The sequence below is a fragment of the Rhinopithecus bieti genome, unplaced genomic scaffold (genome assembly GCF_001698545.2).
Source record: "Rhinopithecus bieti isolate Rb0 unplaced genomic scaffold, ASM169854v2 scaffold_51227, whole genome shotgun sequence".
Taxonomy (NCBI): Eukaryota; Metazoa; Chordata; class Mammalia; order Primates; family Cercopithecidae; genus Rhinopithecus; species Rhinopithecus bieti.
Genome location: NW_016820844.1, coordinates 484,263 through 505,222, shown reverse-complemented (window position 1 = coordinate 505,222; position 20,960 = coordinate 484,263). Strand labels below are relative to the sequence as shown.

Genomic DNA, 20,960 nt, shown 5'->3' with positions numbered 1-20,960 from the left:
TGCTAGATATCTAACTGTGTTTATAAAATAACAAATGCTTCAATGTGTAGTAATTTTCCTGTTGTAATTCTCACAAAAGCAAGTATATCTGTAGAATCAAGGCCTAGAAGAGAAACTCTGGATCAAAAGGATAAATACACTAGTAATTTTGGTAACATTTACCAAATTGTCCTCTTTTGCTCTGCCACTGGAAAAGTTGTTGTGAAAGACAAACATTAGAATTAAAGACGTTTGCAGCTGGGCGTGGTGGCTCTCACCTGTAATCCCAGCACTTTGGGAAGCCAAAGCAAGCAAATCACTTGAGGTCAGGAGTTTGAGACCATCCCAGCCAACATGGTGAAACCCTGTCTCTACTAAAAACACAAAAAATTAGCCTGGGTGGTAGCGTGCGCTGGTAATCTCACCTTCTCGGGGGACCGAGGCAGGATAATCGCTTAAACCCGGGAGGCGGAGATTGCAGTGCTTGCTCTAAACCTACATGCAGAAGAATGAAATTAGATCCTCATCTCATACTGTATACAAAAATCAACTCAAAATGGATGAAAAAACTCAAATGTAAGACCTGAAGCTGTAAAACTACTAGAAGAAAACATAGGGGAAAGCTCCATAACATGGATCTGAGCAATGATTTTTTGGACATGACCTCCAAATCACAGGCAAACAAAAGCGAAAATTAAAATGTGTGATTACGTTAAACTAAAAAGCTTCTGCACAGCCAAGGGAATAATAAAGAAGCAATCTGTGGAATGGGAGAATATATTTACAAACCATACATCTGATAAGGGGTTAATGTACAAAATGTGTAAGGAACTCGAACAACTTGATGTTAAGAAAACAAAGAACCCAATTAAAACATGGGCAAAGAACCTGTATAGGCATTTCTCAAAAGAAGACATACAAATGGACAACAGGTACATGAAAAAATCCTCAACATCACTAATCATGAGGGAAAGGCAAATTAAAACCATAACGAAAAACTACCTCACACTTGTTAGAACAGCTGTTATCAAAAAGACAAAAGATAACAAGTGTTGGAGAGAATATGGAGGAAAGAGAAATCTTGTACACTCTTAGTGGAATGAAAATTAGTACAGCCATTTCAGAAAACAGTATGGCGATTACTCAAAAAATTAAAAATAGAACTATCATCTGATCTAGCAATCCCACTATTGGGTATACAGTCAAAGGAAATGAAATCAGTATATTGAAGAGATATCTGCATTCTCATGTTTATTGCAGCGTTATTCAAAACTTATGCAGGAATGTTCACAGCAGTTTTATTTGGAATAGCCAAAGCTGAAAACAATCATAATGTCTCTTAATAGGTGAGTGGTTAAACATAATGTGGTAATCTGTACAATGGAATACTATTCAGTCATAAAAAATTAAACTTTGATACATTCAACAATTTAGGTAGATCTTGAGGGCATTATACTGAGTGAAAAAAAATCTCTGAAGATCACATACTGTATGATTTTTTATATGTGTTTATATATTTCATATACACATACAAATACATGACAACATTTGTATACATATGCAGACAAAATTGTAGTGATGTAAAACAGATTAGGGATTGTCAGGGATTATAAATGATGGGGATGGGGAGGGTATGAGGTTAGGAGGTAGATGTAAATATAAAGAGATATCAGAGGGAGATTTCTGTGGTGATGGAATAATTCTTTATCTTGATCAAAATGGTGTTTGTACAAACCTAAACATTATTAAACAGCTTAGAACTATACACATACACACTAGTAATGGCAATTTCCTGGTTTTGTTATTGTACTTTAGCTATGTAAAATGTGGCCATGGAGGTAAACATGGGGTCTCTGTACTAACTTTGCAACTTCTTTGAATCTATAATTATATCAAAATAATAGTAAAAGAAACAAGTTTGAAATTTAGATAGTTACTGAAACATGCCTGATGTGTACTAGACAGGTATCCGACTGTTCTTTATAGCTCTGTGCGTGTATGCAGATCTCCAAGATAACAAAAGAAATAACGTTAGGGAAAAAATGTCCATTAAAAGTCATATTCTTCCTCTTCTGATCACCTAAGAGTAACTGCAAGGAATCTGGTGACAGTAGTAAAGATTCAAGTGACAAAACTAAGAGAAAGAAAAAGAAATGAAAGCCATGAGCCCAAGGAGCAAACAAGGGATGGCCCTCAAGCTCCAAAAAAAAAACAAAACAAAAACCTGGAACTGTTTGTTTCATGGTTTTGAATAGGTATTGCACTTCTAGGGTTTAATAATTGCATATATTAAAAAATACAACAAATAATCCTGCTCCCACCTCAGTCCCAAACCACCCAGTTACCCTACCAACTATAAGCAATCACTCCTATTAGTGTCTGTGTACTCATCTGTGTACATAAATACATAAACATGAATTCTTTTTGCATCCTTTTATCTCACATGGTCAATAGTTGCATGTTCCTTCCATGGTTCTCACCATTTGGGCACCCTTACCTATTGGGAAGTAGAGTGGCTGAAACTTCCCAGCAGGTGCTTCTGTGCACTGTTGACTGAGAAACCTGAGGTCAAACCTGCTTCTACACTGGGAATTCCACCATGGCTGCATCTTCCATGAAGGTAAATCTGTCTGTCATTTTGAAATGTCATGCATGAGTCTCTCAGCACAGTTGCCCAGGGGCTGCGCTGGGCCAGAGCAGCTGTGGGTAGGCAGAATTCCTGTTCCTTTCCTGGAATGGAGCCTTCACTCTTTCTAATGAGAAACACAAAGGCCCTAAGACTGGGAACTCTTATTGTCAGTGAGACCTACTTCAACTGTCTTGTGATTGAGCCACCCTACTTGCATTTTCTGTCCCTACTTACTGCTCTTTTTTTTTTTTTTTTTTTGAGACAGAGTTTTGGTCTGTCACCCAGGCTAGAGTGCAGTGGCGCAATCTCGGCCCACTGCAACCTCCGCCTCCCGGGTTCAAGCCATTCTCCTGCCTCAGCCTCCCTTGTAGCTAGTATTACAGGTGCCTACCACCACACTGGTTAATTTTTGTATTTTTAGTAGAGACAGGGTTTCACCATGTTAGCCAGGCTGGTCTCAAACTCTTGATGTCGTGATCCACCCGCCTTGGCCTCCTAAAGTGCTGGGATTACAGGCGTGAGCCACTGCACCCAACCACTCCTCTATTTTTTTTAAAGAAAAGCTTATGAAGATCTGACATTGCATGTTTTGTTTATTGACCTTGCTCCTTCCCCAATATATTCATTGAGACAAGGATTATTTGGTGGGGATAAGGAGTGTAGGAGAGCTGTTTCCATTTGATCACTGCTCTATTTCCTTGCTTCTAGAACAGTGCCTGGCACAGCTAGAAACTCAGTGTTATTTTCTTAAGCGAAAAAATTGAATTAATCTTCATCCACCCCCAACGTGGGAGCTCCTCAAAGGATGTCCTTTACTTCCTTCCATGGATGATTCAGAAGATCAAAGACAATCTGTCAGCCTCAAGCACATTGTTCTGTAACTGGACGAATTTCTAGTCCATTCTCTACATTTCCTCTTCCCCCCAAATATTTTCAGTTTTATTAAAATCAGATAGACATTCAGACAGACCTCTTTTTTTTTCCTAAATATGTCCCATTGATTACTACTAGCACAGAGTATTTCATGTTCTCTTTATGTAGCAAAGAGGACAATTGATTTGTTTTGCCTCATGAAGACAAATTTCCTTTCTTTGGCTGAAACATGACACTTTTGCTCGTGGAATGCACTAGGAGCTGACTGCAGTAAAATGTTCCTCCAGATTGTGGGGCAGAATCATGCTTAATGCTTTCTCTCCCCAAAGCGCTGCTTTTTGTATTTTCATTTGTCCTGGTATAGAAACACTGGTTTTAGAGTCCTATCCCAATGAGCCAATGTGAGAGGGGTCTCTTTTATTTAATTTGTAAATTTAATTTTATTTTACTTTTTATAGAGAAAGGAGTCTCACTATATTGCCCAGGCTTGTCTCAAACTCATGGCCTCAAATGATCCTCCCACCTCAGCCTCCCAAAGCACTGGGATTACGGGCATGAGCCACCACACCCGGCCCTGTTTTTACCTCAGTGATCAGAAGAACAGTGTCCAAGGGCTGTGGTGTCCACGCTATTCTCTGCTCACCCAGGGAGAAGACCTTTTGGACTTCCCTATGAGATCATGTGACTTCCTTTCTCAGTCCCCATCCTTTGTAGGGCAGTAACCATCATATTCCCTTAACACAATGCTCAGCAACCTGGCATATGAACTTTAACCAAATTGAGCTGGGTAGATTGGAAAAAGCTGGGTTATGTTGAGAATCAGAGCTTAGAACAACTGTTTTTAAAAACAGCGGTGGAGCTAAGAAGAATGGGGGAAATACCAAAATAAGAGGCAAATCAGAACAGGAACAATTTGTTTGTTGCTGGCAATTTCTGTAAGAGGCAGTCTCCTTTACCTAGGTAATAAACAGTACCTCGAATCAAGTAGCTTTGTCTAGTTTGGACCAGTAAAGAAATGTTTCCCTCTCAAATGTCAATGTGATTACTCACTAAAAGCGTACGTAATTCATGCTATTAAGTGTTTTCGAGTAGACTCGCTGTACAAGACAAACTTTCTTGTTCAATCTATTTATATGGTAAGCCTGTTTGTCTGTATATCTCATGAGATTTTCTTTTTCTTTTCTTTTTGCACTGTCCAGATCTCCCTGATGCTCAGTTTATTTCCAGAATGGTTAATTCATATGCGGGTTCCACACTTGAATTACCAGCATTCAGGTAATCAATAGTGTCTACAGTGGTCTATCTTTTCTAAGATGAAAAAGACTAATGATAGGTTAGGCCAGTGGTTTCAAAATGTGTTTAAGTTTCCATTAGTTGATTCACTGTAATTAAAATGTTTTGTAAATTAATAAATCTAGGGCTGGACACAGTGGCTCACGCCTGTAATCCCAGCACTTTGAGAGGCCAAGACAGGTGGATCACCTAAGGTCAGGAGTTCAAGACCAGCCTGGCCAACATAGTGAAACTCCTATCTCTACTAAAATTACAAAAAATTAGCCAGGTGTGGTGGTGGGTGACTGTAATCCCAGCTACTCAGGAGGCTGAGTCAGGAGAATTGCTTGAACCCGGGAGGCGGAGGTTGCAGTGAGCCGAGATCGCACCACTGCACTCCAGCCTGGGCGACAGAGGGAGACTCTGTCTCAAACATAGATAAATAAATACATAAATAAATCTAGTAAAGAAACAACATGATACTTACTTTTAAAATTTGAATAACTTGTAGATTATTAAAGCTGTAACTTTATATCATTGTACTAATTATAGCATAACGTCATGAAATTATTGTTACAACTCAGATAGTTCGCATTACAGAGAGAACTTGTTTACATGATTTTAAAAACAGTAAATAGAGACTATCTGAACAGTATATTTTATTTAGGCATTGTCTATATCAATTCTTTTAGTTAACATACTTCCATGTAGGTAAATTATAGAATATTTAGATTGTTATTTTATTCATTGAATAATTTTTTTAAATAATGTATTTTGTATGGAATTTCACATGACACTATATCCTCAAATTGAATTCCTAAAATTCTAAATTTTTATTTTAATGCTTCATATTGTTTATTGAATTCCAAAGTTAGTTGTGTTTTGTTTCAAGTAGTAGCCATGGAAAATCATTTAGAACTATATATGACATATATATGGCATGACTACATAAAGAGATATAATGTACAGCTTGAAACAATCCCCAGATTCATATGAACAGATAGGTGAAATATACCTCCTCCAAACAATTCCATGAACATAAATCTGAATGTATCAATTGCTAAATATTAATTAAAATTACTTTTATCCATTTTATGTTTTGAGATACCTTGTAGGCATTCTTTTGAAGTAACATTTTCTAGTAAATAATGAAAATTAGGTTGCAAACAACTTCATGAGTGAGGACTGAGTGTCAGAGGTGTTAAGGAGGAAAAGGGGTTTCTGTTTGAGTCTTGTTCTTTTCAACAGCAGAGGAAGAGGAGTGACTGAAGAAGCAAGAGGATAGAGGTGGAGATGTGGAGCTCATATTGAGTCTTTGGAAAGGTGAAAATGATTTTTAGTATCCAGTGAGAAGAGTAAATAGAAGAATTTTAGCCACAAATGGAAAAGAAAATGTCTCTTCCTCAGCCCAAAGAGACAAGCTCTTGTCAGTTCCTATAAAATTTAATGCTGGTGGGCCTGGAAGCACATTTCTCAGACACCCTAGCAAATAGGAATGACCAAATAATATATTTTGTCAATAAAATATGCACAATATTTGGTGGAAATTTCTCACAAAATCTTGCTTTCCTCACATAAATGTTTCATCTTCATGCTTGTTGCTTTCTCTTTTTCCTTCCTATTCAGAAAAGAGATAATTGTACAAGCATGAAGACAAATGCCATATCACAGCAATGGTGAAAAGAAAGCCTGGAAAAAATTTGTCTTCCCAACTTTTTTGGAACCCCTGAATCAGGTTAACCGCCTCGAAATAGACTTCTTTTTACACACACAAAAAAGTAACCTCATTTTTAACAGCCATAAGAATATACCTTGTGGACCACAAATACTGTAAAATTATTTGGCCAGGTCTCCCAGCTGTTCTATTCCCAAATGCTTTGTTGTGTTTGTGCTGTGGCCCAGTATCCCATGAACTGTTTCCAGCTAATAACTGAATGCTTAAGGGATACTAAGACAGACAAAGTTTCTGTGAGACCAAGGACTCCTCCGACAGCTGAATTTAGTGTCAAGTCTTCCTTGCTTAACTCAGCTTACACTGCAAGGTGGCCTAGGTTGCTTCTATCCAACCTTCTTCCTTCTGTCCTTGCACTGTGATCTGATGATTCTCTCAGCTGACGTTTTCTCTGACAGGTATTTCCCCTAATAACACTTAATTTTGTCTTGATGTTTGGTTCTGGGAGGACCCAGCCTAACACACTATTTTTATAAGACACTGCTAATTTACGCAGGACAAACTTTTTGCTGGGCAAAAAACAAAACAAAACAAAACAACAACAACAACAAAATCACCAGTTAGTATACTGTCAGGTTCACGACTATGCCAATTCTCATGTTGAGGTCTGAAGGGAGTGGGTGGATGAGCAGAAACAACACTCTGGGAGCCACAGGCAGGTGAAATGTTTTATTCAGCAGTAGCGCTCATCAACAGCTTACTCACACTGTCTGCCTCTCACACTGTCTAGCTCTCTCACACTGTCTGCCTTGTCTAGCTGTCTGCTGCAGCTCTGCAGCTCCTCTCAGCAGCCCCCTTCCACACACAGCTGCATGGCCGGCTCTCCCCTGCCTTCAGAGTCATCAGCTTAACTCTTTCTCTCTCTGCGCACAAGAGACAGTTGTGCTGTACCCTGGCTCCCCACTGTCTATCTGCAAAGAGGGACAGCTTTGACTCTCTCTTTCTCTGGGCATGAGCGCACCTGCACAGTGTCAACAGGGCAATTATACATTTTACAGACAATAGTGGCTCAGAGCCAAGTGATGGTCTTCCCATGTTATGGCTACATAGTTGTGTTTACATTATCCATGGAATTGTGCACCTGTGCTCCAAACTTGCTGAGTCATTCTGGCCCACATGTCTGCCTTGGCCTATTCCTTGACCAAAGCACAGCCGTGTTTCTTACATATACCTTTAGTTACTGGAGGAGTTGATGTAGAAAGTAATTTTTCCAACTTCTTAGCGAGTGTGCCAGCAGTTAACCAAATGGAATCCCTGCTGATCAGCATGAAGGGACTGGCACAGGCATAACCTAACGAAGTGTTAGAAATATTTTCACATGTAATATCATAAAATCATTTGTCAAGCTGGAACCTATGTAGAAGGAGAAAATAAAATCTGCCCAATAAAAGAAAAGGAAACAGGTCATGAGAATGACAGTACTTTGAGTAGCTCTGATCTCTGGGCTGGAATTATTTGCAAACCTGGAGGTCTGAAGGTAGGAGACACGCTTGTGATATTTATACAGATGATAAGCCATGTACCCACTGTTCCAGCCCATGAGACTCTGAAAGATGATATCCCGAAGAGCCATGAGAGTGAGAAAAACCCACCTAACTATTTGCTTAGATGGTAGCATATAGCAATAACTAATATGTGGTCTAATTTCAGACCTATTCATGCTATTAACTGTTCTAATGTAGTAGAGCAAGTTGGAGCTTATCAGAAAATTAAACATCCAAAAGAGGAAGAGATAAGGAAGAACTTGCCATGCAGTCCATAGTTTGAGCTTTCTCCACAAGGTGGTCCTGGGACTGATGGTGATGGCCTGGACCATACTGAGGAGACAGGTGGTGCAGATGGAAAGGCCCCGAGCAACCCTCCCTAAATAAATTGTAGTTTTACAACCAGCATTATCTAAGAAGTTACTGAAATGAAAAGCTGACATTACATCTGAGATTCCTCTGGCACAAAGTGTCATTGCATTAGGAAAATCCAGGTGGATGAGAAGAAGGTCTATGGGTTTTTTCTTGGAACTCATGACAAACATGTACATATGCTCCACAAACAAAAAGAAATTCCATCCAATGCCAGATCCAGTAAAAGAAATGAAGATTATCCCCTGGATGGAGTTATTCCAGATCATTCTCTGACTTCATGGACAAAACCAAGAGGAACCTTATAAGAAAAACAAATAAAGTGAGGATAACTAGTTTGTTCTGAATCGCTATACCAGAATACCTGAGACTGGATAGTTTATCAAGAAAAGAGGCTTATTTAGCTTGTAGTTCTTCAGGCTGGGGAGTTCAAGGGCATGGGCTTGGCTTCTGGTAAAGGCTTTCATACTATTTCATAGCATGGTTGGGGGAAGTAGGCACATGTGAAGAATCAAAATCCAAGGGGTATCCTGGCTTTATAACAACTCATTCTCCTGCATTATACACCATCTACCTGATTTCACCAACATCGCTATTTTAATCTGTTTTCTGTTTCTTATAACAGAATACCAGAAACTGGGTAACTTATAAGAAAAGCAATTTATTTATCATAATTATGGACACTGAGAAATTCAAGGTCAAGTGGCCACATCTGATGGACACCTTTTTGCTGGTGGAAACTTTCTGCAGAGTCCTAAGGTGGTGTAGGGCATTACATGACCAAGGGACTAAGCATGCTAGCTTGGGTTTCTCTTCCTCTTCTTATAAAGCCAGCAGGCCTAATCCCATGATAACACATAATCCATTCACTCATTAGTCTATGAATGGATTAATCCATTCACGAACACAGAGTCCTCATGATCCAATCACTTCTTAAGGGCCCCACCTATTAATACTTCCACATTGAAGATAACATCTTATTTTTTAAAAATTTTTTTTTTTTTTTTTTTCCGAGATGGAGTCTTGTTCTGTTACCTAGGCTGGAGTGCAGAGGCACGATCTTGGCTAACTGCAACCCCCACCTCCCAGGTTCAAGCAATTCTTCCTCAGCCTCCCGAGTAGCTGGGAGTACAGGCACGTACCATTCCCAGCTAATTTCTATATTATTAGTAGAGACAGGCTTTCATCGTGTTGGCCAGGCTGGTCTTGAACTCCTGACCTCGTGATCCGCCTGCCTCGGCCTCGCAGAGTGCTGGGATTACAGGCATGAGCCACCGCACCCAGCCAGGATAACATTTTAAAATGAGTTTTGGAAGTGACAAATATTGAAACCATAGCGATCGCCTTCTGTATATGTTCACATATATGTGGCAATATTCCTCCCCACAATCCTACTATACTTCATGTATTTCCTAAAAAATAGTAAATTCCTACTCTGTAATCCTGAATATTATCTCCCCTCGCTTCCAATATTCAACTGGCTCTATATTATCCTGAACATTGTGAATTCCCCTTCTAGATCTCCTGGATATAGCCCATGCATCTATCTCCCAATTGCTATGAATGTCGGTTGAAAACGGTTCACAGCTGGCACTTGCTCTAGAGAATTTCCCTTGATTGAAAGAGAGCAATCTCTACCAAGAGAACAAGCACTCTCTCTCTCCTTATTCAGAACACCTAGGCCAATTACTGACTGACATGGAAGGTCAAGCTTCCCCACAGCTTCAGCCTGTGGGTCCCTCTGTTATTTTGCTCCATAATCTCATAGACTAGAGGTGGCTGACATATTTTATTAGCTGAGACTGTATTGTGGGCCTAACTTTGCTCATCTGCCCAAACTTGCTTTATCCCCCACTTCCTCTAACTCCCCCAATAAATTATGTGAACACAAATTCTATTTTCGGAATCTGTATCCAGGGAACCCTGCCAAGATCAACATCCTGTTGATTCTATCTTTTAACATTTGTCTAATTTTACCATTTTCTTAATTAGAAATGCTACCCTAATATCTCATATTTTGATTGACATAATAGTTTTCTTACTCATTACTCTTCCTCCAGGTTTTTCCATCCATTTTCTGCTGGACTGAGATTTCAAATTAGAAATCTGCCTATTTGAATTTATGTCTCATAATTCCTTGATAGCTTTATATCCATGCAAGAACATTTGTCTTCTTTTGATTTGTATAAAGCTTACACTTTTAGCCTCCTTTCTTATCAAACCAATACTGAATTTCGGAGGTACATTGAATTCCTGCAAAAAATTTAATCTTTATACTTATCTATAGATATATGCACAAGCTCCCTATGACAATATTTTACCTCTGCCACCACCCATTTCATAGCTACCTCCCATCCATCCATCAGAAACCAATTTAGACTTGTTTTGTCTGTTAAACACTCACTGACCTCATAGTGCCAAATTGTCACTCTGTATTTCTCACTTTTCTTCTGCCACCTGAGTGTGGAAAGAGACTCACTTTTCATCTAAGTCACCTGGCTATATGCCTGCAAAATAATATTCAATAAACAGTTCATAAATAAAAGTCAAATAAGCATGTAGTTATGGTTGTTAAAGTGCATGTTAATCACAGAGATGAGGTTAGGAGCCAACTGGGGAGCAGCTGTTTGAGCAGAATCTTCTCTATGAATCTAGAGACTAGATGACATGGAGAACTCAAGTCAAACCATGTCTGATGACATTCATTAGGGACTTCAGTGTCTTCCCAGATGTATATGTAGGTTTAAACTTTAAGGCTGCCATTCTTGTTACCAGCTCCAGTAAGTCACATGTGCCATCTTTCAAGAGCCACAATAAACTCTGACATATTTACATTTACTCTCCCTGCATTGAAATGCTTCTGATTAATTACTTATTTTCCAAACACACCGTTCTGAGATACCCATAGCAGTTTTTGGAATGATAATTTTGTCTTTGCTATCTAGAATAGGAAGACAAATGGACTGGGCAAGTGATACTTTTATACTTGCTCTGGTCACTGGGAGTGGGTGAAAGGTCACACAAATTTCTTTTCTTTTTTTTTTTTTTTTTTTTTTGAGACGGAGTCTTGCTCTGTTGCCAGGCCGGAGTGCAGTGGCCGGATCTCGGCTCACTGCAAGCTCCGCCTCCCGGGTTCACGCCATTCTCCTGCCTCAGCCTCCCGAGTGGCTGGGACTATAGACACGTGCCGCCACACTCAGCTAATGTTTGTATTTTTAGTAGAGATGGAGTTTCACCATGTTGGCCAGGATGGTCTCGAGCTCCTGACCTCATGATCTGCCTGCTTTGGCCTCCCAAAGTGCTGGGATTACAGGCATGAACCACCGCGCCCGGCAGGTCACACATATTTCTAAGAAATCGTTTGCAAGGCTTTTACAGCCAATATTTAAGGATCAATTAAAGGCAACCTGGAGAACATAGGGTATACCTCTTGGAGTTGTTTGGCAGAGCCTTTCTACATGAGAGACAGCATGACCCCAAAGTCAAGTGAGATAGCTGGCCAGGAGGGCTAGTGATGTTTAAATCTCTGCAGATATGGGCTTCATTAATTACATTGTTTTTCAAGTCTCTCTATATATATACGTGTGTGTGTGTGTGTGTGTGGTTTTGGTTTTTGTTTTGATTTTTGTTTTGGAGACAGAACCTCACTCTATCACCCAGGCTGGAGTGCAGAGGTGTGATCTTGGTTCACTGAAACCTCCACCTCCCAGACTCAAGTCCCAGCCTCCTGAGTAGCTGGAACTACAGCCGCACACCACTATGTCCAGCTAATTTTTGTATTTTTCGTAGAGATGGGGTCTTGCCTTGTTGCCCATGCTGGCCTCAAACTCCTGGGTTCAAGTGATCCTCCCACCTCGACCTCCCGAAATGCTGGGATTACAGGCATGAGCCACCACGCCCAGTCCAAGTCTATAATTAAGGGGTGTGACTTCAATATTAAGAAGAATTGCCAAAAGATTTAAACACTTTATCATGATATACATTAAGCCCACCTTAACTTCTAAAGCCTTTATTTATAACCAAGTGTATGTGAATCTCTAGCGAGCACTTTTCTATCAGATTTGAGGCCTTCAAAATGGGTTAAACTCAGACACTGTTCTGAATGAAGGACTTACGAACCTGCAAGAAAAATGATAGATTAAAGAAAACATTTATCCAACAAATGTACCTGGATATTTCACCATATAATAGGCCCTGAATAAGATATTGGAAATTAAATAGAAAAGTACCATGTGGTTTTGCCACCAAGGGCTACTCACTGATAGAGAAAGATAGCATGTGGAAGAGCCAAGACAGATGTCTGCAGTGAGTGCCGTGGGAACACATGATGTCATGAGAGTGTGGTCATTTAGAGGAGACACATGAAGAAGGGCTTTTATATAATGTGGCATTATGGTAGACCCAAAAGGAAAGGGTTTATGAATATCCACAGTTATGGGCTGTGAAAGGTAGAAATGGGTGAGCAGAACGAACAAATGAAACTTCATAAGCAAAGGCATAGGGTTACCAAGGCGAGGTACAGGGAAGGGAAACAGAAAGTAGGTCACTTTGGCCCCACTGGATAGTACATGAATTGTGGGTGGCAGCCCATATGTTGGGCTCTCTTGAACAAATCTCTCATTTCTTGTAATTTGTTGTTCACACCACAGAACTAACATATATACTTTAAATGATTCACTCCATGCTCCAGACACAATGAATGGTTTATAGTTTTAAAATACATTTTTCTTGTTCATATTTCTGTGCATGTCAATGCCTCTGCTTGGAATCCAGCTTTCATATGTGTATTATATATATATGAATATATAAATATATTTTTTAAAAATCAAGATAACTTAAAAAAGTCATCTTTTAAATGTCATTCATGTCATCTTTCTTGTAATGCCACCCTTAACATTAGCTAGATTTATTTTTTTATCTGCTCTATTTGCTGACACTTTTGACCAGTCTCTACTTAACACTTAGTCAACCCTAGTATTGTTGGCTTAGGTATCTCACAGCCTTATGTGATTGCTTCATGTAATGAAATCTCAAAATGGAAATAACTATGTGAGGTAATATATATGTTAATTAGCTAGATTTAGTCATTCCATAATGCATATATTTCAAAATATCATTACATATAATTTCATCTATTTTAAAAAAGAAGAAAAGAAAAAGAAATACACATTAAAAAAATCTCAAAATTGAAGTTTTGGCTGAGTCATTAGGGCACACAGGCATTTGTTAATCATCTCTGAATGCCTCTTGGGCAGATCTGGTTTTACAGTTTTTGGATCCTGGGAGCCTACAACCTAGTTGGAGGTTTTTCAGTGGGTAAGAAAGTGCAATTTAGAGAAGATTATGGGAAGAAATCAGAAGCGAGCTATATTGTGAACCCTGTCAAGTGAGAGGAGTGAAGGGTGATGCTACATCTAGAAGAGGACCTTTCCTCAACCACTTAGGAAACATGAAGTGTCTGCCTTGTGGTCGTTACACACGCGGGGTGTTGGGTGTCGGGGGACAGCTGGTGTCTGACTTGGGCTAATTAAAATGACAAAGGTCCCCCATAGCAGAGGAGAACGATGTAACTGGGAAGTAAAGGTGCTCAAGGTAATGGGTGATCAATGCTGCAGACCTTTCAAGGACTAGGTTTGACAGTGCAGTAGGGATATCAGCCATGAAAGTGGTCCAACATGCTGAGTGTATGCACAGGGAACAGCCTGTGTGTATATCACAAGCAGCAGAATCACTGGAGTTTTCAGGAGTAGGTTTCCTGAAGGAGAAGCATTGCTTGCCCAGGGTGAATTGCAGCTAGAAGTGCCCAGCAGAAATGCCTCCAAAGAATTTACAAAAGTGTCTCGGAGAGAATAGGTTTTAAGTCAGATAAATAGTCCCTTTGTTCTCCTATGAGAACATATAAATAATAATTAAATAGATAAATATGAGTCAAATAAATAGTCCCTTTGTTTTCCTATCTACTGTGAGGCAGGAGACGCAAAGAGAAAAAGCAGGCCACACCCCTAACTCAGCTCAAAGTTTCACACTCTGCTCAGAGGCAAGAAGATTGTACTCCTGACTGGAAGTGCTTTTGTGATTTAAACTGTCTTTAGGTAATTTTATTGCCTAAATCTGAAAAGAAAAATTAAGGATCTGCCTGAGTTGACATCAGGTATAAAGGACAGGAAACAAAAACAAAGTTTCCCTTATAATTACAACCATGGGATTTGCTATTTCCAATGTATCCACATTTTCAAGGCCTATTTTCCTTTATAAGCCTGAAAACAACATGTCTTTTGGGTTGATGATAAAAGAAGCATTATGAACATGGCCATTAGACAAGTATAGGTATACATCCCTGATTTGGGAAGTTACTAGTTCCACGATTTGGGGAGCATGTGCTTTCTTCCCTGGGACTCTTATTTCTTCATCTTTAAAATGGTTATAATATGATCCATATTGTGGACTATATTTATGCATTGCATTTTCCAGAATGTCTTCCTCTTATATAGTGCTTGATACACAATTTAATAATAGGTGGCTCATGCTTGTAATCTCAACACTTTGGGAGGCTGAGGAGGGCTGATCACGAGGTCAGGAGATCAAGACCAGCCTGGCCAACATGGTGAAACCCTGTCTCTACTAAAAATACAAAAATTAGCCAGGCATGGTGACAGTCACCTGTAATCCCAGCTACTAGGGAAGCTGAAGCAGGAGAATTGCTTGAACTTGGTAGGTGGAGGTTGCAGTGAGCTGAGATTGTGCCACTGCACTCCATCCTAGGTGACAGAGCAAGACTCCATCTCAAAAATAAATAAATAAATGAATAAATAAATAAATAAATGTAAATAAATAAATAATAATTGGCGACACACTACAACAACAAAAACAACACTGATTAATAAATAAAAACTCACAGAGTTGTTAAATACTTTAGTCAAGACCTGGAATATGTTTGTAAGGAAGATCTCAATTCACTTTATTGACTTATTTTCCCTCCAAATACTTTGTTCCATCCCCTCGATCTTTTTTGTTTGTTTGTTTTGTTTGTTTTGAGACAGTGTTCTGCTCTGTTGCCTGGGCTAGAGTGCAGCCCGGTGCACTTAGACCTGCTGGGTTTAAGCAGTCCTCCCACCTCAGCCCTCAGCCACTTTCCCACCACAGCAGAGAGTACAGGCATGTGCCATCACGCCCAGTTAGTTTTTACTTTTTAATTTTTTGTAGAAATGAGGTCTCTCTATGTTGTCCAGGCTGGTCTCAAACTCCTGAGCTCAAGCGATCCTCCTGCCTCAGCCTCTCAAGGTGCTAGAATTATAGGGATGAGCAACCATGCTCAGCATCTCATCCCCTCAGTCTTTGTGATCATCTTCTTTGCTACTCCTCTGATCACTCCCTCCCAGGTCAACTTATTTAATTCCTGCTTCCCACCCTGACTGAGATGCTCACTGTCTCTGAATCTCCTAGATGTTTATCCAGTGTCCTTGGATCTAGGAGATACAACTGCACAGATTCACAAGAATTAGCTTTGCCTTCAGTAACTCTGAAGTTCAAATCTTGGCTTTCCTAATTTGTATCTGCATATTACTTGACCTCTGTAAGACCCAATATTCTCATGTGTAAAATAAGGGGAGTGCTTTTTACTGTACTAGTCTCTAGTGAGGACTGAATGAGCTGATGTAGGAAGTGCTCATATATGTGCTTGGCAACTAAGTACTAAAGAACAATTTTCCATAAGGTAACTATTAGTATTATTATGATGTGTTCTTTACATCTGTCCTATTCCCCACGTCTCAACAATTCTCTAAAAAAGTACACCATGTTATGTTTTGGAGCTAGAGTGTTAATTTAAAGAAAAATGCAGAATGAATTTAAACATCCTCAGAATACTAAACCTTATTAAAGAAGACAAAAGTGCCACGTAAAGAAAAGGCCGAAGGGACACTAGAAATAATACGCATAGCTTAACTAAAAATTTCAACTGCTGGGAGAGAAAGTGCACAAATGCTGAGGGAAGACTGCAGAGGATGAGTGCTCCCACACATCTAGGCTGACATGCCATTGATGTCTGATGTCACCTATACCTCTCTTCCTTGTATAAGAAGGGGCAGCTCCAGGCACAGTGCATCAAACACTGCTGTACAATGGCTCTGGCTCCCTTGTGGACCAAAAAGAAGCAGATGTTTCTGGATGTGAGTTGGGAAATGATCAGCCACCTTCTCCCTGGGCCCTGGCACCTTCCTCTTCCAAAAATGACAGAGGACCTCAGACTCTTCTCTCTCATTGCCTACCCCTGACCAGCTCTGCCCTGGGCAGCTCCCTTGCAAAGCCAAAGGCAGCCCCAATCCACAGTTGTCAGGTACACTCACCTGGGGAGTCTGTGTAGCACGGCTCTGAGTGGCTGTTCTGACAGAGCAGCACCAGCCACGGCCTGTTTATATTTCCCCAAGACCCAATGCTCATGGGCAACTCCCGCTTGTGTCACAATGTCAACGTCATAATTTCTGACTTTGCCAGGGGAAAAGGGGTCCTTCTGTACAGTGTCAATCCCTGGGTACAACTCTGCCCTCTCCCTGTGGCTCCATAATTTGCTGGGCCCGGAAACATCTTGATCCTAATTATAGTAAATGTGCAGTAACAAGTAGAAGGCACTGTAATGAGGAACAGTTTACTAAGGTGTCTGGGTTTCTTCATTTTTACTGTATTCTCATCCCATCTCCTCCATTCATCACCAAAGCTCAGGAACCAATTTGGAAAAAAAAAAAAGACCTGAGAATCTGTAGTGGTCACTTTCCAAACATTTTACAAGTGTATTCTACGTTGATAATGAAAGATCACTGATTGCCAAAATCAGGGCCTTCTCTTGGGGTTTAGTGTCTATTTTATGGCCGAATTGGGGCCTCTGGTTGCTGGTATTGTCTGCTTCTTGATCCAGGTGCTAGTTTTATGCATATAAATTAGTTTATACAATTCACTGAGATATTCATTAATTATTTCTGCACTTCTTTGTATGCATATTTCATTGAAAAGTTTACTGCCAAATAAAATGTACTGTCACTGGCTCTGGAAGCTCATGCCCGGGAGTCACGGCGCAGACTAGCTGAGTAGGATGTACACAGCCCTGGCTATCAGAGTTAAACCTTCATGCTGGGTCCCTAATAGCTTTTCCAGAAATAGTTCCATTAGGCAATAAAGGGATGCAAAGAGAGGAAGACAGCTGATTTTGATATCCACCATCTAGCAATACGGCTTAGCTTAAATAATCTTTCTGTGATCTTCATGCATACCCTTCCCTTTTGAGTGGCCATTACAGTTCTTGATGTGAAGGAATGCATAAAATGAATTCCAGCTGAGACCTAAAGTTCAGGTAAATATTTTTCTAAACACAAGAGCACCTGTGCTTATGTCAGCTGAGTAAGGTAAGTGGTAGTTTAAAAAAACAACAATAACAAACAAACAAACAGGGAAGAGAGGAGGACTCCTAAGGAATGGAATTGACCTGGTAGCAGAGGCTGGGGTCGGGCGGGGGACGGTTTCTTTCACAATCCTGAATCATGCAGCATGATCATTGCAGTTTCCTCTGCTATTGCAGCCTGAAGAGACACATTTCCCTCACTTAGATTTTTATTCAATTCTTACAACCCCTCAATGTGATATCTGAGCTCCCTCTAAACTCAAGTGTGTGTGTGTGTGTGTGTGTGTGTATCACAACCATACATTATCTACTATTTGCAGAGCTCTTGAATCAGGATATTAAAAAATCTAGGCATAAGTAATTCCATTAGATGTACAGCAGATTTTCAAAATTTTCTGATAAGTGCATGTGAGAAGATGAACACAAATATTTAATAATGTATTATACATCTACAGGATTTCATGTAAATTATTTGAACTTCATGACAACCATGGAAATAAGATGCTGAGGCCAGGTGAGCTAAATTACTTCCTCAAGGATGCATACATAAGACGCCAACCTAGAGCTCATGACTTATGCTCATGAAAGTCTTCCTGAATTAGTAAAACAATAAGCCACAAACTGACAAAATATATTTACAACAAAGTATTCTGAATTAGTATTCAGAATATATATTAAAATTGGCTTAAAATTGGCTTAAAGTAGACCAGAAAAGGATAAAACTTAAAAAGCATTAAAAAAATGGCCATTTCATAGAAGGATAAAAAAATGAATGGAATATAAAAAGACACGGATACGCTCAATCTCAATAATTTTATGGCAATGTGAATTAAAACCAAAATAAAAATAATACTTTTAATTGAATTTAAACAGACAGAATACCAAGTGTTGGTGGGCATATAGAACAATGGGGACTTATGGTGGATAGTATTAATTGGAACATCAGGGGAAATAATTTGACTTATTATTAACTAGTATGTTTGACTCATATCTTATGACTAAGCAACAAATTACTACATATATACTTTACTTTTACACTCATGTGTCACTCAATGAAGGACACATGTTCTGAGAAACGTGTCATTAGGCAATTTCACCGTTTGGTGGGAACATCACAGAGAATATTCACACAAACCTAGATAGCCTACTACATACCTAGGCTGTCTGGTATAGCCTGTTGTTCCTAGGCTACAAATACGTTAGTGCACTGAATACAGTAGGCAACTGAAACACAATGGTAAGTATTTGTGTATCTAAACGTATCTAAATATAGAAAAGATACAGTAAAAATATGATATAATTTTATGGGACCACCCTCGTGTGTGCAGTCCATCATTGACCAAAACGTTGTTATACGACACATGACTATACTATATACCTTAGAATATTAGCTTTCAAAATGTGGTCTTGAGTCCGAAGTCACTAACATCACATGTCAGAAATGAAAATTCTATGCCCTCCCCAGACCTACTGAATTTCAAGACTCTTCAGGGGGCTCCCAGCAATCTGTGTTTAACAGACCCTCCAGATAATTCTGAGGCGCACACAAGTTGGAAATATTCCTCTTGCATATTTGTGCAGGAGACAAGGAAGTTAGTAGAATTGCTTTTAGAGCAAAAAGAACAAGGAAAAAAAACTATAATTAACTGAAATTTAAATTGATAAGAGAATGAGTAAAGACATAGTATTTATGGCACTTAAACAATTAATTGCATCTGCAACCACAAATGGGTGGATCAAATGGCAGAGTTATATAAGCTATGATACTATTTTAATAGAGGTTCAAGCAAAACTAAAATAAACACTGTTTTGAAATGCATGCATATGTGATAACATGAAGATAAAGCAGAGAAACGCTAATTTTTAAATTATTTTAATATTTATTTCTTATTTAATGGTATTTTAATGTAAAGGGTTTTGTTGTTTTTTGTTTTGTTTTGTTTTGCTTTTGCTTTTGTTTTTGAGATGGAGTCTTGCTCTGTCGCCCAGGCTGAAGTGCAGTGGTGTGATCTTGGCTCACTGCAACCTCCGCCTCCTGGGATCAAGAGATTCTCCTGTCTCAACCTCCTGAATAGCTGGGACTACAGGCATGCACCACTACGCCCGGCTAATTTTTGTGTTTTCTGTTGAGACAGGGTTTTGCCATGTTGGGCAGGCTTGTCTTGAACTCCTGACCTCAGGTGATCCACCTGCCTTGGCCTCCCAAAATGCTGAGATTACAGGCATGAGCCACCACACCCAGTCCTATAATGTAGTTTTAATTATGCTTTTAAAACACATTTTGAGACTTAGTTTATGGTCTATGATGTTTTGTAAACTTTCTTAATAATGTACATGTTTTAAATTTGAGGAACATAAAATTCTATATATGTTCAATTATTAGTTATATTGTTCTAATCATCTTTATTTCTGGTATCAGAATATGAAAAGATCAGTATCTTCTATCACTAAATGGAAAGATATATTAAAATTTTATGATGCTGGGTGTCTATATTTCCCCTTATAGTTCTATCACTTGTTTTATCTGAGGCTTTTCAAATGTGCATAAAATTGAGAATTGTTTTACTATACAAGTTGGAACTTTTATCATTATGTAGCATGATGGCTAATTTTAGATGTTGACTAGATTAAGTAATATTTAGAGAACTGGTAAAGCATTATTTCTGGTCTGTGAAGGTGTTTCCACAGGAGATTGGTGTGCGAGTGGGTGGACCGAGTGGGGAAGTTCTGCCCTCAATGTGGATGCACACCATTGAATTGGCTGTTGCTTGGATAGAACAAAAGGGCAGAGGAAAGGCAAATTGTTTTCTCTTTCTCCTGGAACTGAAACACTCTTCTTTTCCTGCCAAGACTCTCTCAGCCTAGGACTCCAGGATTAGAGGCCCCCAGATTCTCAGGGCTTTGGTCACAGATTGAAAGTTATACCATTGGTTTTTCTGGGTTATGACACTTTCAGACATGGACTGAGCCACACTACCAGCATTCTATGGTCTCCAGCTTGCAGACAGCCTTCCATCGGACTTCTCCACCCCCATAATCATGTAAGCCAATTCACTTATTAAATCCCCTTCTATCTATCTATCATCTATCTATCTATCTATCTATCATCTATCTATCTACCTATCTATCTCTTATTTGTTCTGTCTCTCTGAAGAACCCTGGACTAATACATGTAGAAACCCTCTTTAGTCATAATAATGCTTTTTGTCTTAACAGCAATTAGTCTTT

General features: G+C 39.3%; 1 long non-coding RNA gene across 1 annotated transcript in view; it reads right to left on the bottom strand.

The window, feature by feature from the left end:
* LOC108520547 (uncharacterized) overlaps positions 1-16,763 on the bottom strand; it is a 35,899-nt gene extending 19,136 nt beyond the window's left edge. Inside the window, exons 1-2 of the long non-coding RNA XR_001882933.1 lie at positions 16,687-16,763; positions 10,750-10,848 (exon numbers count right to left, since the gene is read on the bottom strand). This is a non-coding gene — a long non-coding RNA (uncharacterized LOC108520547). The remainder of the gene's footprint in view (positions 1-10,749; positions 10,849-16,686) is intronic.
* Between the last annotated feature and the right edge of the window lie 4,197 nt (positions 16,764-20,960).